This window comes from Carcharhinus amblyrhynchos, chromosome 16 (genome assembly GCF_965287045.1).
Source record: "Carcharhinus amblyrhynchos chromosome 16, sCarAmb.v2.hapA, whole genome shotgun sequence".
Taxonomy (NCBI): domain Eukaryota; kingdom Metazoa; phylum Chordata; class Chondrichthyes; order Carcharhiniformes; family Carcharhinidae; genus Carcharhinus; species Carcharhinus amblyrhynchos.
Window position 1 is genome coordinate 18,412,467 of NC_137339.1, and position 18,422 is coordinate 18,430,888.

At 41.5% G+C, this 18,422-nt stretch overlaps 1 protein-coding gene across 2 annotated transcripts in view; it reads right to left on the reverse strand.

Moving 5' to 3' along the window:
• dlgap4b (discs, large (Drosophila) homolog-associated protein 4b) overlaps window positions 1-14,904 on the reverse strand; it is a 614,332-nt gene extending 599,428 nt beyond the window's left edge. The window contains exon 1 of one of the 2 annotated variants that reach the window (XM_080204774.1): window positions 14,739-14,904. The gene's annotated coding sequence lies outside the window, so the exon portion shown is untranslated. The remainder of the gene's footprint in view (window positions 1-14,738) is intronic. The other variant, XM_080204771.1, reaches the window with a different exon arrangement.
• Between the last annotated feature and the right edge of the window lie 3,518 nt (window positions 14,905-18,422).

Genomic DNA, 18,422 nt, shown 5'->3' on the forward strand with positions numbered 1-18,422 from the left:
GTTCAGAACCATAAGGGTATCCAGTGTGTGCAGGGGCATAGCATGGTCATTCTTAAAATAATATTCTGCATCTGTTCCTGCAAATGAGAGGGACAATACAGATACTGGAATCAGAGAGGAGGAGTGTGAAATATTAGATGAAATTAACATGAAGAGACAGTGTTAAGTGGTTTAACATCTTTGCAAATGGATAAATCCCAAGCTTGGATCAATGTATCCTCAGCTGTTAAGGGAAGAAATAGTAGAGGCCTCAAACTATCATTTTCCAATCCCCTTGGCTACAGGCAAGTTGTCAAATGACTGGTGGAAGCTATTGCTCAAGAAAGAAAGATAGGGAAGGAAGAAACTGAGTTTACCAGTTAGTCAAAATTAATCAAAGACAGCAACAATTGGTTAGAAGTAGTTCAGGCTCAATTAACGTGATTGAATTTCTTGACGAGGTAACAAGGAGGGTCAATGAGGGTAGTGCATTTGCTGTATCTTATATGGTCTTTGGGAGGTCTTTGATATGTTCCCACATGGCAGACTGGGTATGAAACTAAAAATCTATCAGATTCAAGGGAAAGTGGCATCCAAAATTCACACAGAGGTGGAAAGCAAAAACTGATGATCAATTCTGTGACTGAAATGTGCTTTCCAATGGGATTCCACAAGGCTCATTACTGGATCCATGCTCCTTTGTGGTACCTATCAATGATTTGGCCTTGAATGTAGGGGATATGATTAAGAAGTTTGCAGATGATATTTTATACTCTACTGGCAGGTTTGAAAGCAAAAGGGCTTATAAAATCCAGCGAATATCCTGCCCTTTTACCCTACTCATTCTCCTCCAATCTGGAACACATGAAGAAGTAACATGGAGCCAAAGGCATGCTAAGCATGGGCCCCTGCAAACACAGGAATATGTTCCAGCCTTGTGCATTTTGTTTCAGTTACCCAGGAGCTTGAGAGCTTATATTTCCCTGCTCCATTCTCCATGGCAGCACCTCAGCCAGGGTTGGCTTGCCAACCAATCAGCACCCTTCTCTCCAGAAATTGTTGTGATTGTTTCAAATTTGGTGACCTTGAGTTTGTCCTGATGAGTACAAGATGAAAAACTTCGGTAACACACCACTCTTCACAATTAAATCCCAATTCTTCCCAGTGTACTGTGTAACACATTGCTTTCATATTGATTTTGTAAATATTTAACTGTAAGAATCAAATCTTTTTCCTGTTCAATTTGATGCTGGATTTCCACAACTTCTTCTGAAAAAAAAATCAAGTAGTTGATTTGATGCAATGAATGAATTTGAACATAGAAATACAGAGAAATTATGTGAACAGGAGTCACGAAAGGGATTGAATAAGCACATGCATGGCAGCGTGTCTGTTCACCAGACAAGCCAGCAGATTAATTAAGGCAATGCAGTTGGGGCAGTAAGCCACTCTGATTAGAAATGTATATGTTTGAATCTTGGACTGCATCAAGTTTTCTCAGCACAGGGATTTTCTCAGTACAGGGTGGAGCTGCCTTTTCCTTATGGAATGGGTTTCAATGACTTTGGATAGGGTATGGGGCCATTAAAATTATTAAGGGCTTTGACCATTAGCCAAGAGCTCAGCGGTTGACATTTAAGGCTGGATTTTCAGATTGTATGGAAGGATTGACCACTTGAGTAATGCACTACAGCTGTCAAACTATGATTAAGTGCCCTCAGGTGAGATCAAATAAAATTTATGGCCGGGCGCATGTAATTCCAAAATAAATATGTTTACTTGTGATAAACATGTGTTTAAGGGTCCTTGAACTCTACATTTGGAGGTGCAAAATATTGAGAGATTTATGAAACTAAATTCAAGGCTGCTGAAAATTAAGGCATGCTGTTAAGTTGCCACAACTCCATGGCTATGAATTTATTTCACCGATGGAATAGACTCTCGGGGATCTGATTACTGGTGAGTGGCTTCTTGATGATTATGGCAATGGACTAGTGATGTGTTTGAGAGGTCAAATTTCACTGTGACTAACTGTGAAACTGAATTCCGTAAATCTGGTCATCATGGGCCAACTTCAAAAAGTAACAAAGAAAGGTGGTAGTTTATCACAAACGGGCAACTGTCTCACTAATGCTCCTCAGGAAAGGAATTGCCTTATCTGGTTTACATGCGAGTCGTATCCCATACTACATGGTTGACTGAGCATCCTATAGACAATTAAAGCTAGGCAATAAATAGTGTCTTGCCAATGTTGTCCAAATTCCAAGAAAACCAGACTTAAATCCTATCATTGGGATGTCTAGGATTGAGCAAGTACTCAATTTAGGGAAAAAATGCATGCCAGTAAAAAATCCAGCAGTTATTCTGCTGGATTTTTTTACTGACATGCTTTTTTTCCCTATCCCAATGATAAAACCTATCATTGGGATAGGGAAAAAAAGCATGTCAGTAAAAAAATCCAGCAGAATAACTGCTGGATTTTTTACTGGCATGCATTTTTTCCCTAAATTGAGTACTTGCTCAATCCTAGACATCCCAATGATAGGATTTAAGTCTGGTTTTCTTGGAATTTGGACAACATTGGCAAGACGCTGTAGAATAACTGGGATTCAATGAAAATTAATTCCTGGACACTCTGATAATATAGATGTATCAATTGTTACTAACATAGAACAAGTCCCCACAATCAAATTACTGGTTGTTCAAATAGAATTTGTCCAGTGCAGAATTAAACCATTCAAGTCAGAAGAGCATCCAGCAAAGTAACAGAGTCTTGCTGGGGAGGATGTGTTGACCACAGCATCTGTGTGTTAAGAAAGAGGAAAATCCACCAAGGTTGCTGCTAACTGTGCAGTAATGCTTGTTGGATAGTGTATCTGTCTGGAAGCAGTAGGTAAGCTAGGCCTGGGCTCAACTGTGATGGTCCACATGCTCACAACGATGACATGCAGGCACTTACTGCCTGGGCCACTATTTTCTTTCAGGAACTAATCCTTATGAAGTTCATCTACATGAGTCAGTAAGATAACTGTCTGACGTATCGTAGAATCTACTTGCCACCATCCAGTCCAGAGGATCTGATAGCACCTGGCCTCTTTAAAGGAAAGTACAGGAGCCATGGGCTGGAAATAGTGATGCTGAGCTTTCACGGAACCCATATCAAAGTAACAAGTGTGATGAATCTAACTAATCACACTCAAACAGCAGAGGTGCACCCTTTTACTTCCCTCAACAATGGTGGGAACATGCCACTTTCCTTCCTTCTGCACAGGTGGCCTACATGCCTCTCCCCATCCCACCCTGCTATGAACACAGTTGTCCACTTTAAAAAAGGAAAACAGTACACTGCATAATCATTGGTCATCACTTTAAGATCAAATAAACTAAGACCCTGCATTGATATTGCACCTTGCAGTGCCTCATAAAATAATTACAGCTCAGCTATTCTGTATACTGAAATCTGTGACAGTCTAAAAAAGGGAGAACATTCCAAAGATTCCAAATGACTGTGGTTATGCTGTAAATGTAACGCCACAGTGAGTATATTACTATCTTCGCCCTCAGCCTTACGGTTAATGTTTCCCCTGCAAGGAGTTGCCAATAATACTGTGCCATGAAACCATTCACAGGAGCAGTCAGGAAACATTTCCTCCTGCATGCAGATCGATCCACAACCCCCTTCCCTCCACCCACCCACTTACCATAGATTGGGATAATCCCTTAACTCATCCCCATGAATTCCAACGCAAGCAGATCAAGGAAACATCCAAGACATGTGTCTCGAAATAAAACAAAGTGTCAGAATAGCAAAACAAATCAGGATTTGTGCTTCACCTATGTGGGATTGATAAAATGAAGTAAAGCATTCATTTAATGTCACAAAGAGAGCATTCCTTAATTACAAGTATTATACACAATGACAGCAAAATATTAAGAAGCTTGATGAAAAGGAAGCAAGCTGCACAAGGCAAAGTTGCTGGAGCTGTTGGAGTCGGATACTTTATGAACTTTCAAGCGGTTATTGGATAGGCACATGGAGCACTCCAAAATTATAGGGAGGGGATAGCTTGATCTTGGAATTGGACATAGCTTGGCACAACACTGAGGGCCGAAGGGCCTGCACTGTGATGTAATGTTTTATGTTTCTAAAAAGTAAAACCATGTGTACTAACGGTACACAGCACAGTAGCACAGTGGTTAGCATTGCAGCTTCACAGCTCCAGAGGCCTGGGTTCGATTCCCGACTCGGGTCACTGCCTGTGTGAAGTTTGCACATTCTCCTTGTGTCTGCGTGGGTTTTCTCCGGGTGCTCCGGTTTCCTCCCACAAAGATGTGCGGGTTAGGTTGATTGGACATGCTAAGAAATTGCCCCTTAGTGTACTAGGATGCTTAGGTTAGAGGGATTAGTTGGTAAAATATGTAGGGAAATGGGGGTAGGGCCTGGGTGGGATTGTGGTCGGTGCAGACCCGATGAGCCGAAGGGCCTCTCCCTGCACTGTAGGGTTCTATGATTCTAAATTGTCAAGTATCTGTGAAAACGAAGCACAAAGGTAAAGAAATGGATAAAAGGCCGTGGAAAAGGTCCACTTCTCCAACTGAACTCCCATTTAGTGAATCCCTGGAAATATGGAAGCAAACCACAGAAAAATGATCATGCCTCAGAACCAATGTGGAGAATTCATTCTACCATAGGCCACCTATATCAGTATGGAATATTCCACTATAGAACACTGTACCATCTGTGAAGCAAACAATCCTCCTCAGCCAGAGTCTCATCTGCAAAAGTACAGGATTCTCACAAAGCAGGTTACCAATAATATCGCATCATGGAACTATTCACAATGAGAGTCAGGAGATATGTTCCATATCAATGCACCCTTACAGCAAAAAAAAACCTTCTCCTCAGCCTGGGGCAACTGTCTCATCTGCAAGGGTACAGGATTCTCACAAAGGGGGTTACCAATAATACTGTGCCTCGGATCTATTCAAAGTGTGTGTTGAGCAATATTTCTGAGGTCAATGCACTATCTACTCCCCCAGCTGTCCCTCAGTAGAATATAGCAAGGCCACCATCTCCTCTGCCATTCATGATCCCCCCTCTTCCACTCCACCTGACCACCACCTCCCCCCCCCCAACACACACACACACACACACACACACACACACACACACACACACACACACACACACACACCTTCCCTGTCCACTGTGCAAAAACCTTTCACAACTCTCCTTCCCCATTTTAGCTGAAATCAGAAACAACTCAGCTTCCTCCTGTCCTATGATGTGGCAGTAACTCAGCATCTTCCTGAACTAAAAGTCCATCCCCCGTAACATTCCTCCCACTCAAAATATGAGAGTCTAATTAGCAATTAATTAGCAATCTTTGAAGCGAATGGCATTAACCTTCACTGATGCAGGCCTTACAGACAGTGGGCAGTGTGGTTTATGCATGGAGGAAAGAGAGCTTCCTACCCTCCTCCCTGTTTCAGATGTAAGGGCCACAAAGACAGAGTTTACTACTCTGTCCAACCGAGGGGGATTCAGTCTTCTTACTCCTCTGTGGATTTGGACCAGATGTATACTGAGAATTTACCCAGGTTAATCTAAATGTATTCAAACATTCATTTCTGTGAGAGGTCAAAGAAAAGTATAATGTTACCCTCTGTGTGGATGTGGGTGTAAGAAAATTCTTATTAATTCAATATGAATGATTTCATCTGATTAAAGATAGCTGAAAAAACTGTAGTTGCGACTCAACAATTAGACCAGTTTATAAAGCTATTGGATTAGAAGCAGAAGGCTTATCTGAAATAAATATTGTAGAAAATGTTATCAGAGGAGAAAGATTTCAAACAGGCTAGGAGGTAGGGAGAAAGCAAAGCACTGTTGTACACACGTATACAATCTCACCAAATTAAATAAGAAAACCAGGAAAGAAAGTCAATGTTCTTAAAAAAAATGGATTGAGTGCATGTGAATGTACCAAACATCTTAAAAAATGTCAGAAGCATTAATACCCAGTGGCAAATATGGCATGGCAGATGATATAAAGTTAGGTGGGAGGGTGAGCTGTGAGGAGGATACAGAGATGCTTCAGCATGAAAGGCTAAAGGTCAACTTTCCCAATACAGGCATTAGGCTCACCCGCCTGTAGTTCCCAGGCTTTTCCCTGCAGCCCTTCTCAAACAAAGGCACAATGTTTGCCACCCTCCAATCTTCAGGCACCTCACCTGTGGCTGTTGATTCAAATATCTCTGTTGGGGGATCCACAATTTCCTCCCTAGTCTCCCTCAATGTCCTGAGATAGAATTCATCAGGTCCCAGGGATTTACCTATCTTGCTGCACTTTAAGACTTCTAGCACCTCCTTCTCTATTAATACCTACACTCATCTGCCTAGTTGTTGACTGGAATAAAAGCAATACTTGTCATTGAAATAGGAACACTTTTTAGAAAGACCCAACTTTCTCAATCTGCACATTTCTTGTTCATCAAAGAGAGGAAACCATTTCTTTATTTAGTTCAGGGAAGTTAGTGGAAATAACTGATGTGAAAATTGGAGAATACTTGCAAAATAGCATCCACAACAAAGTGCAGAGAGATAAAAAAAGAGGATCTGACCCAACTGAAGCAGGCAGTAAAGTTCAGAAATAAGGTATGATATGGAGATGGCGGTGTTGGATTGGAGTGGGCACAATAAGAAGTCTCACAATATCAGGTTAAAGTCCAACAGGTTTATTTGGAATCACGGACTTTCGGAGCACTGCTCCTTCCTCAGGTGAATGGGCTGATGAAGGAGCACCACTCACCCAATGAAGGAGCAGCACTCCAAAAGCTCATGATTCCAAATAAACCTGTCAGGCTTTAACCTGGTGTAGGTGAGACTTCTTACAGAAAAAGTCAACTGGGCAGCAGTGGGAAATCTTCAAATTTATAACCAGGCAGTAGATCGTAATCCTCAAGGCAAAAAAATGGGTGTATTTAAGTATAAAAGTTCCGTAGCAAACTCAATTAAAGTTAATGTGAAGGTTTAAAGAGGGTATTGTGAAGATGGAGCAACAATACTAAAGATTATCATGAGGAAAAGTTCGAAGATTTTTTTTTACAAGATTATAGAAAATGTAGTGAAAAGTGAAAGGGGAGATCAGAAGGACTGAAAGGAATTTAAATACAGACTAACAGATAATACAAAATTAAATAGAAGCTTTTATATAAACATATAGGATTTAAAATTATAAAAGTACTTCAGAAGCGTCAAGGCTGAACAGGAAGGAAGAAATCAAAATTTTACAGAAGAATGCATACTGGTGAGAGTAAATAAATGTCATGCATTCATTTATATAAATGATGGAATTAACATTAAAGTTGCACTGAGGTAGACATTGAACCCTCATTAGAACTGACAGTAGAAAAAGAAATGATTCTAAGAGCAATAGTAAAATTCCAGGTACAGAGGCCACTGGGCCCTCATGGGATGCAGTCCAGGAGAAAAGAGAGAGAGGAGATAGCTGTGACTCCTTAACTATGGAAATGGTGCCATAGGAATGGTGAGAAGTTAATGAAACAACCTTGTTCAAAAGCACGAAAGGATAAAGTGAGTGACAAAAGGACCAGTTAGTCAGAAGTCAATTGTGAAGAAAGTGTTAGAATCCATATTTGAAACAGAATTACTAAAAACTTCAAGGAAAAAACATAATTGACAAGAATCTGTTCAAGTCATGATGTGTCTTGGCTCAAGACTCTGCAGCGAACAGCGTACGGGAGTTTCATTTTGAAAATCCCGCTGAAGAAACCAGCGTGATTTATTCCAGTTTTTACGCAAGTTCAACACTCAGAATTCTTTTGGGAGAATTGCCCCCACTAGCTTTCTAATAGAAATGACTGATTGGATAAATAAATAGACTGCAAATGGTGTATACGGGATTTCAGGGGGCCTGTGCTAAGGTATCAGACAAGAGGTTTATTAGATAACCTCAGACATGCACCATAAGAGGAAATGTTGTACAGAAAGAAAGCTGGCTGATGGTTAGGAAAGAGTCAGGATAAATAATTCAGATGGCAAAGGGATAAGGAATTTTGGGCGGAATTCTCTCATCTGTGACTAAGTCCCATGGTGAGGCCAGGAATGGGAATGTTTCCCACTGTGGGAAATCCCACCATATCCTTAGGCCCTGACCGCATTTGATATGCACCTGGAATTTAGTTCCATATTCTGTGGCAGGGCAGAAATGATGGCATGGGTTCTGCCTTTATATCTGGGTGCCATATTGAAAATACACCCAACATTGGTGATCCATCATTGGAGGGAAAAGATGGATTTCCAGGAACACTCTGAGGCTGGTCTTCTCTGTGACACTGAAGCTGGAAGGTCCACGTGTAGTTGTTGTCCCCACCATGGCTGTGGTGTTCTGGGATTCAGGATTGCTGGTGGTCTCCATTCCAAACTCCAGAGGCAGCCCAGGCATTGTTCAGGTGAGTCCTGCCTTCCCATGCCATGATGTTGCAGATGTGTTCTGGGCCAGCTTGTTTTTCTGCTAGCGTGACGCGAGTGTAAGATTCCAGTCAGGCCTTCATCTGCAACCCATTGGCAGGATGTATATCCGTTTCTCACTGGCCTCTTGCGGGTTGCCCAATCTACTGTGGTGGGCACCAGCGGAAGGTCCCACAGGAAATTTATACCATCATGAAACCAAGTTTTGGACGTCTGCCAAATTCTCCCCCCATCACTGAACCCACTGACAGGGCCTTGGGAAATTTCACATAATCTCTAGAGTTGCTGATAACAAAAGTAAGAGGTTTGACAAAGGAAAAGAAGGACTGTCTCTGATGAGTTCAAGAGCTTTGGCTACATATCTCTTTTCAGAAATACTCGAGCGTACTGCTGAATACATAACTACATATATATATAAAATATATTCCATCGAGATACAAGAAAGTACAATACATCAGCAGGTATTAATAGTTCCATTGATTACACTGTGCTCAAAAGTAAACATTTGCAAAAGCCTATTATTGCATGTTCCAAATGAGTGAAGTAAAAGGAGCTCATTTGAAATCTCTACTTGTGATAATGAATTCTACTGTGGCTTCATGTTCAGCAAGTAAAGTAGAACATCGCTTTATAATCTCGGCTGCTGCTGTCTCAAGTTTCAATTTGAATAACCGATTGCAAATACGGCACATGAAGTTGTTGGAGGGATGGAGACAGGCATGGGCTCTGTGCTGTGCTCGGTTGTACGAAAGGCATTTTACTACGTTCTCTTCAAAGGACAGAAACTTCTCCTCTTGGGTCCTTCCGAGGTTGTTTTTCCACGTAAGGGTCTAGGTTGGCTTTCTATCTAAGTTTTGGGCATCCTGTGGTGGCGGTTCTAGCGCTCAGCTGGCTGTTGAGCACTGCCTTTGGAATGCAGGCATCCTCCATGTGAACTACGTGACTGACCCAGTTGGATGCCAGGTGCGGAACACTTTGCAAGAATGCTGGCATTGGATATTTTTTCATGTCACCTGATATTGCAAATAGATCTCAGACTGTGAGGATGGAGTGTTTCTAGTTGTTTTATGGTGATGCCGGTAGGTGGTCCACAGCTTGCACCCACATAGAAGTGATTATTGCGGCCTCGGATGACTGGTCTGTGTGGGGTTTGCATGTTCTCCCCGTGTCTGCGTGGGTTCCCTCTGGGTGCTCCGGTTTCCTCTCACAACTCCAAAGATGCGTGGGTTAGGTTGATTGGCCGTGGAAAATTGGCCCTTAGTTTCAAGGGGACTAGCAGGGTCAACATGTGGAGTTACAGGAATAGGGTCTGGGTAGGATTGTGGTTGGTGCAGGCTTGATGGACCAAATGGCCTCTTCTGCACTGTAGGGATTCTATGACTCACTGCCTGGTAGAAACTGCTCTTTGTTCTGAGATTAATGCAACACTCTGAGTCAGTGAGTCAGCTTGCCAAATGCTGAACCTGTTTTTACCAAGCAATGGTTGATTATGTCATCTGGCGTAGTGCTGTTGGAGAGGATACCCCTAGAGTAGCAAAACTTCTGTACTAACTGGAGGGTTGTGTTGTCAATATTGACTTGGGGGAATGGGGCTGGTGTCTTAGAATATGTGGACGGGGATGGGTTGATACAAGGTCAGATTTGTCAAAGTGCTCTGAGGCTCAGGCAAGCTATCAACAAGCTGCTGAAAACACTCTAGAGTGAAGTTATCCACAAACAAGAGTTTGTTCAGTAACTGTTCAGAAACCTTCGTGCATGCATTGAGCCTTTGCAAGTTAAAGAGGTTGTTATCCATCTGGAATTGAATGTGTAGTCCTGCATCAAGATATTTGAAAATGTACTGGTGCCTGCTGAGAATTATATAGCAAACAGAGCTGGAGTCAATACACAGCCCTGCTTGCTGCTGTTGGTAACAGGAAAGGCATCGCATGATGTACCATTTTGCATCACACTGGCCATCATGCCATGGTGAAAAAAGCCAATGTACCCACCTAAAGCAGGGAATCATTTCCACTTTTCCGGTGGCGTTAACTGAGGATGTGAAGCTTTCCCTGGGAAAAAAAAAGGACAGATTTGCTTCATCCTAATTATCAGAATTTGGGGCGACATGGTGGCACAGTGGTTAGCACTGCGGCCTCACAGCATGAGGGACACAGGTTCAGTTCTGGTCTCGGGTGACTGTCTGTGTAGGAGTTTGTATGTTCTCCCCATGTCTGCAAGGGTTTCCTCCGGGTGCTTCCACAGTCCAAAGATATATGAATTAGACTGATAGGCCATGGTAAGTCACCTCTTAGTGTCTGGGGGAATCAGCAGGCTAAGTACTTGGGGTTATGGGGATAGAGCCTGTGTGGAATTGTCGCTGCAGGCTCAATGGGCTAAATGGCCTCCTCCTGCACTTTGCGCTCTGACATTAAAACAAAAGTGTGAACCCCAAAAGGATGTGTATTCCAGTCTGGTACACATATAGAAATAGTGTAAAACAAATTCACTCTTCACTTTTAATGTCTGAAGCTTTAGGCTATCTAAATAAACAACATCATTTGCATTGAAAAAACACAACTTAAAATCTGACTTTAACTGAACCACTTACAGCCAGCATGGATTTTAAAAAGTAGATGACCCAATTGTTTCACTCCTAGAAGGCAACTACATAAATGCTAGAAGCTAAGATAAAAATGTGTTCATACGACTGTCCTCCCTCTTTTGCTGAAGGAATTGTAACCATCAAACAGATTAACAATCTGAATGAGAATAGATCCATTATTTTCCAAATGAGCCTGAAGTGGCCGGAGCAAAGAAGAGTTCTGACCCAAATCTGATTCACTTACCTCTGAATTCAAATGCTCATCCCTATGTAAATAGGGATTGTCAAATTACCTCAGAGATTATTTACTGCACGAGCATCACGCGCGGTTCTTTGAGTGACTGGCAAAATGTAACCATCATTATCTGTCACAAAACAGCCACACTCCCAGTGTTCCTATGTCTTGTCATCCCGTTTCACGGTAATTTAAATGGGTCCAAGCCAAAATGTCCCTTTGTATGCAAGGAACATTATATTTGATATTTACTGCCTTTTCGGAGACTTAAATTTTATTTCCTGCATTCAATTGTCAAGGCTTGTTTTTTTCCAGAATTCTTCCGTTTAACAATACAAAAATTTTAAAAGATGCAGTTGAAGCAAAGTATATTATCAACACAATGTACTGTCAGTAATACTGCATTTACCTTTTTATTTTGAAGTTATGGGGTCATTGAAGGAGGAAGACGGAGATGAGATTACGAGAGCAAAACCGCGGCAATACAAACAGTATGATATTCAGATGGAAATCCTGTGATGAGATCTGTACTGGGCTGCATGATTATGTTTAAAGCTAAAAGCACAATGCTTGGTTTACACCAGAGTATGCTAGCTGAGATCCATTAAAAACGGGATGTTCATCTATTCAAGTAAACAATTACTATCGCTGGTTCGTAATGTATTAACTACTTAAAACAAATAAAACAAGTCAATGTTCTGTCCAATAAACAAACCACAATTATTATTCCAAGCTACTGCTGAACAATGCAATCACTGGTTCAAAATATTAAAGCTTGGTGGTTTTGATGCCAATTTTTAAAAACTTATTCTCATGTTTAACTTAATTCTTTTTTTAAAATGTGGATTCAATAGCAATTTCCGGGACGTAATCAGTTATTGACGTTTGTCCAGAGACCTTGAGGTGCTCAAGTCTTCATTTGCCACAACAATCCACCCAGGAGGATGGATGTACATCTGTGAAATCGCCACATCCGTCAGGGAAAGTCAGACTGCTGACAGCAACTGTGTTCCAACTGCAAAGCCCAAGCACCTTAAAATTCAGGAGACGATGGGTGTGATAGCTGCAGAGCAGTGGCAACAGTGTGACAGATTTTCTTTTAAAAAAAGGCTGGAAGTTCTGTGGGTTACCCTTTCCATCGCTCTTTAGCTTCCTGGTGTCAGCACCGTTCAGTCCAGGACAGCAGCCTTTTTCCACACGGGGGAACAGAAAGCATGCTTTGAAAATCGGGTAGAGGGGGGGATTCCGACTGAACGCACATTCGCACCAATGATTTGTTCTTGTATCGGTTTATGTTTGTTTTTGTGGGTGGTGGAAGTCAGAACATTTTGTTCTATAATTCGGGGTGGTGTTTATCAACAATAAGTCAATTTCCTCGCCATTAGGTTAAGGGGGCTGAATAGACCCAGGATGGAAGCGAAATGCAACCGAATAAATGAGGCTGCTTCACGGATAGGAAGGGAGCATGTTACCATTCATGCTTCCGTTTTTCCAGCAATGTTGCCGGCTAATTATAGAGCGGAGAATTGTACAATTGCTCTGAGATCAGACGATCTTACTTTTATTAATTTTTTTCTCACCTATTTTGTGAGATATCAAATGGCAGGGATGTCACTGTAGGTTAATTACTGACAAATTATCTTCAAAGGTTAATTAAACCCAGTTTATGTAGATAGTGCATGAAAAACATTTCAAACGAGGGAATGGTCTTTGGTTATCTTGTCAAGGGAACGATCAGATTTGGCTGTGAGAGACCGCAACACTACTCGGAACAAATACTCCAGTTGTTCAGAATGCGAACAGATCATTGCCTCATCCTTTTATTTCCCCCCTCCCCTCCAAATTAAATCGCACTTACCTTTATAGTCGATTTAAATATCTGGCTAAATGATTGAATGAGACTTATTCTGACAGCTATAGTTCACAACAAATCAATATCAGGTGTCGTTTGTTATGGTTCTCAACATGATTTCCCCCAACAGTCTGTAAGATTAGAAATAGGTTCAACTTTTAAAATGTCATGGCAAGTGTTGAAATAGATGGTTGTTTATCGAACAGATAAATTGTTAAGCCGTTTGTGTGCTCAGTGTTTCATCTGGCCATCAAACGCAAACACCTGGATATGAAAATGATCTAACATTAGCTCAAATATTTATAAGCAATAATCTCTGTGGCGAAAATTTAAAGTCCCCCTCTCCGCATCTTTAATAGCTGACAATCTATTTAAACGTACGTTTATTGTTAAAAAAAAACTTAGTCTTTGCAAAAGGGTCATTTTGTTCCTTTCTACACTCGTGTAGAGACTAGGAAATAAAACAACCAATAACCTTAAAACATGTAGATCCACAAATGGATGGTTTTAAAAAAAAACCTTTCCGCTGAAGAAACTAATGCAAATCTGTGATTGGTTGTCAGTGGCGATGGAAAACACGGATCAGGAGTCCATGCCCAACGGCAGCAGGTACACAATGTTTATCAGGAGACCCCTTTCAGAACGCACTTCTGAGCATGAGGAGAAGTTGCAATTTGATGCGCTATATTTTTTTTGGGGGGGGGGATGACTCGCCAATTCAAACATAATAAACGAAAAGAGGCGCTTCTGAACTGCTGCAATTTAAAACAGAGCATCTCAGCATTCTTATGATTAAATGTATTACAACTTCGTTGAGAGACATCCAAAAGATGATGAATCTATGGAACTCACTGCCCCAGAGTGCAGTGGATTCAGAATCAATGGATTCAACAGAGAGATGGATAAATATTTGATCAGAAGCGGGATAAAGGGCTGTGGGGAAAAGGCAGGGAAGTGGAATTAGGAGGAGATGGAGATCAGCCATGATCATATTGAGGGGCTTAATTGACTACTCTCGCTCCTAATTCCTATGATGTGCAGGTTAAGTGGATTGGCCTTGCTAAATTTCCCCTTCGTGTCAGGTGGATTAGCAAGGTAAAGGTGTGGGATTACAGGGGTAGGGGCTGAGTGGGATGGCTGTGGGTGCAGGCTCGATGGGCTGAATAGCCTCCTTCTGCACTGTAGGGATTCTATGATATCTGGCTGGCCATAGTTACTCCTTGCGTCAGTATTTTGCTATCACCTCGAAGAACAACCACGTCGTATGAAATGTCTAATTCATCATTACTAAGTGGCCAGCAAAGCTTCCTCTTAAAACCGGACCCATCGGAAAATTAGGATTGCTGATGCGTAAGTGTCAACAAATGGCCAGCCAGATTACTTTAAGGACCAGTCTTTGTTCCGAAGCTGAATATTCTGGTCTGATGAAACATTTGATTCACAGACAGGAATGCTGCATAACTGTACGTGGCAGAATGATCATCCGGCTAAATGGTAAAAGTTGGACATTGCTCTGGTATTTGCAAGAACACACGGCGACACTTGGATCTTTAAAATCATCGGTATTGAGTTGGATGAAAAAATAAGCACTCACCACCTCTGAGAAGATGAATCACTGATGAGGCCCAATTTCCTGCTCATTTAATCCTTGATATCTGGTTGACCAAAAGCAAAAGGCGGCTTTTCCTATTCTGAATATATATATATATTTTCTAAAATTATTCTATTAAAGTAACTGTTAGCTCCGTGGTGCTCGGTGTTAGGAAGCACATTCTTGCAAGCACCACAGCCTGCTGGAGGCTGCTAGTGATGCTGCGGCAATGAGAACCTCTTGAGGGCACAATGATACATGCAGCACTGAGAGAAGGAAAGCCGGCTGCTGTTAACACCAGGCATGGATCCGCTCCCTCACTGGGATTCACATTTTCCCACACACACAACAGCGTTCTCTCTCTCTGGCCACCTCCCCTCCACCCAATGGCCTTGTACACTTCTGATCCAACAGCCTACTTGGGACAACTATACAGAGAAACCTTCTGAAAGTTACTGACACTGTGGGATTTGCTCATCTTCTGCTCTGCTGGAGCAGATAGATGGATAAACAAAAACACCATTTCCCAGGAAAAGTAAACAGCATTTGAACTGCATTTTGTTTTACTAGTGTCACAAGCAGGCTTACATTAACATTGCAATGGAGTTACTGTAAAGATTCTTGTTCCTTATGCAGCAAATGCTTCAGTGTTGTCAGCAGCAAGTCCCCATGTCCGCAGTCCCCAGTAATCCATATGAAACATTATCTTTTTGATGCTGTTGGTCTGTGCTGAATCTTTGAAAGGACGGGTGATAGCTATGGTGCATAAATTTGAATGGCAAGCAGTAATTAAGGAGTGATGAGTCAGTAACTCTTTTGCCAGAGATAAAATGAATCAACAAGAATCATCACTTTCAGGATTCTTTTTTTTAAAAAAAATGTTAAAATGATATGTACCAAACCGTTTTGAGTAAATTAATGGACTAGCACAGACACGCTTCTTGCTTGAAGCCTACAAGCCTGACCCCATACAGTTGGAAAGGGCCACAAATCAACAAAAGGGATTCAAATAACACTTGTACATCACTCCCAGGCAATGGCGCCAAAATGCATGCAGGCATCTGTCAATACAACACTAGGGAGAAGCCAATTTCCAGAATGAATGGGAAAAAAAAAGAGTTGTTCGGAAAAACTGGGCATATGCACATACATTTTTGCAAGGATCTCTATCCACCCATTATGCGTCCAATTGGTCGCTTGAACAGATATGTGACATTTAAAAAATAAACCTTCAGAGAAAGATATTTAAATCAAATTACAAAGATATTATCTGAAATTATTATGAAAGCCCGAAACATATTTTGGTCTTCCCTGTTGTTATTCAGATCATTGTTTATCAGTGTTTATTTTCTCCCAAGTATTAACCTGTGCAGTTTGAATATTTATGTGTATCAGTGGCCTGTACATCAGTCGATTTCAATAATAATCAATAAAACTCTTGTTTTTAATTAATTTTAACTAGTCAAGTGTGCTATGCTTACCTATCATGCATAGTGAATATGTTTTAGTTGAGTGCATTTTGATCAAATGGCAAGGTTTGTTCTTGCATCAAATTAAAAAGAATATTTCATATCTGGGTGATTCTCAGTTTAACTTTTAAAATGCAGAAGGCATTCCTAAGGAAATAAGGGTCTAATAGAATGTACTGATTCCACTTAACTGATTTTTGTTGCACTCTAATAGGTAGCTTTTTCATCCACCCAAGTCTTTCCTTGATGTAGTTCTGTTGCTATGCTAAATGCATTGAAAGGGCATATTACGTGTAATTAAAAATATACATGTTTGAAGTGTTTGCCTGAATCCATTAAGATGAGGGAAATTCCTTCTGGAGGAGCTTTGCTTTGCAATTTGAATGGGCAAAAAAACTCTATTGCTATCACAAAGCAATGCCAATGTTATTTGTTAGTCTAGGTGTGGTTAGGAATTCTTTAAAGATACCAGCGCACAATATTGGTCACTGAGCAGACATCAAAAGTACACTTTACTTCTACTAATATTTGCAAATTGTACACCCTTCAGTTCTCATACCTGGAGGAAGATACAATGTTATATTTGTTCTGTCCATTGTAAATTGGTTGGAAGGGTCAGTCCTGGGAGTCAGAATGCAAAATACTGCAGAAATAGATCCATCCTTGGGAGGAATTTAAACAGCACACCAGTTTTCTAGTCTCAAAACAAAATATGGCCCATTCAGAAGACACCATACACAATATTGAGATTCACAATATCTTATTTTCTGAGGGCAGCTTGCTGGAAGAGATTTGTTCCTTTCATCTGATGAATGCGGAATTACAACAGGATGAAAATCCCCCATGATAAGGCATCTCTCACCCTGAATGGTAATATATCATGTAAAGTTTTCATATTCATCATATGGACCATACTTTTGCCAGAACAGGTCACCTACATGTGTGAATTTCATTCCATTGATCCTTTCTGCCAAATTACTTTCAATGCAGCAAACACAACAAACTACCTGTCTTGTTAGATATTGGAGAAGATTGCTATCTCCCTGCTAACATGGTAAAATTACCTCTTGGCAACATGATGGTAAGTGTCTTTTCTGCAAGGGAGTTCCTTTCACACAAATCAAGTTCCATTTCTCAAGATTATCGCCTTCTGTCATTCAATTCTCTCTGCTAGCTCAACCTCACAGAACATCCTAGACTCCTGCCAACCAACAAACTAATTAAAGGGTTTGATTAATAATGGTAACTCCACAATTTTACTTAGATGTGGTCTGATCACCAAAATCAGTCAAGCCTTTTGCAGATAGCATCAGGTGAAAAGTGGAAGCCTTGCATCCACCACGTAGCTGCATGGACCCTCTAAACAATGTTCTCTGTCCACATTGGGAAGATTAGAGTGTCACTTGTACCAAGTTAGAGATAGCTGCTGGCCTTAGTGTAAGATCTCTTCCAAACTATCTTGGACAAATCTACGCCCAGTAAACATGTGATTTAGAGCATTTAGACATCTACTAGTTTAGAAGAGGAGAGACTCAGGAGGGACATTGAGTGGAATTTAAATGAGAAAAATTCTAAATCTTCAGCTAGTGTGAAAATAGTTTTTTTTGGGTGAGTTTTTACTCCCAATCTTGCACATATATCATGCATGAAAAAATGGGCTAGACTGTTTCTAGCTACTACAGGCAGCGGGGTAAGGGCTTAATTCACCAACAAGCAGCAGAGGGAGCTATTGTTCATCTGCAGACCTGTGTGTCTGCACATGAACAACTCCAACAGCAGAGGCCTGACAGAGACAAAGAGCGCTATCAGGCCTCTGCTATGAGAGCCAGTCTGAACCAAACACTCTCCCCCTGACAATTGCAAGGGATCACACCTAATCACAAGCCCCACACTGTCTGAAAAGGTAGCCCTTCCCATCCTTGCCACTAGACTGATTGTGCCCCCACTCCCATCCTCCACTGATCCAAGGCAGGGTGGCAAGAGGCCCCCACCTCCCTTGTCCCACCAATCATAGCTGCAAAGTGGTAGCAGGACCACCCCCCCCCCCCCCCCCCCGCCCCCCACCACCACCACCACCGATCACAGGCAGAACAGCAGTGGGCTTTCTTCTGTCCCCACTGATGTAATGCAGAGTGCGCAGCGGCCCCCACTCTCTCCCAAATCCTCCAGGTTCCACTCTTACCACATCCTGCCTCCGTGTATCCCAACCCCTCCAGGC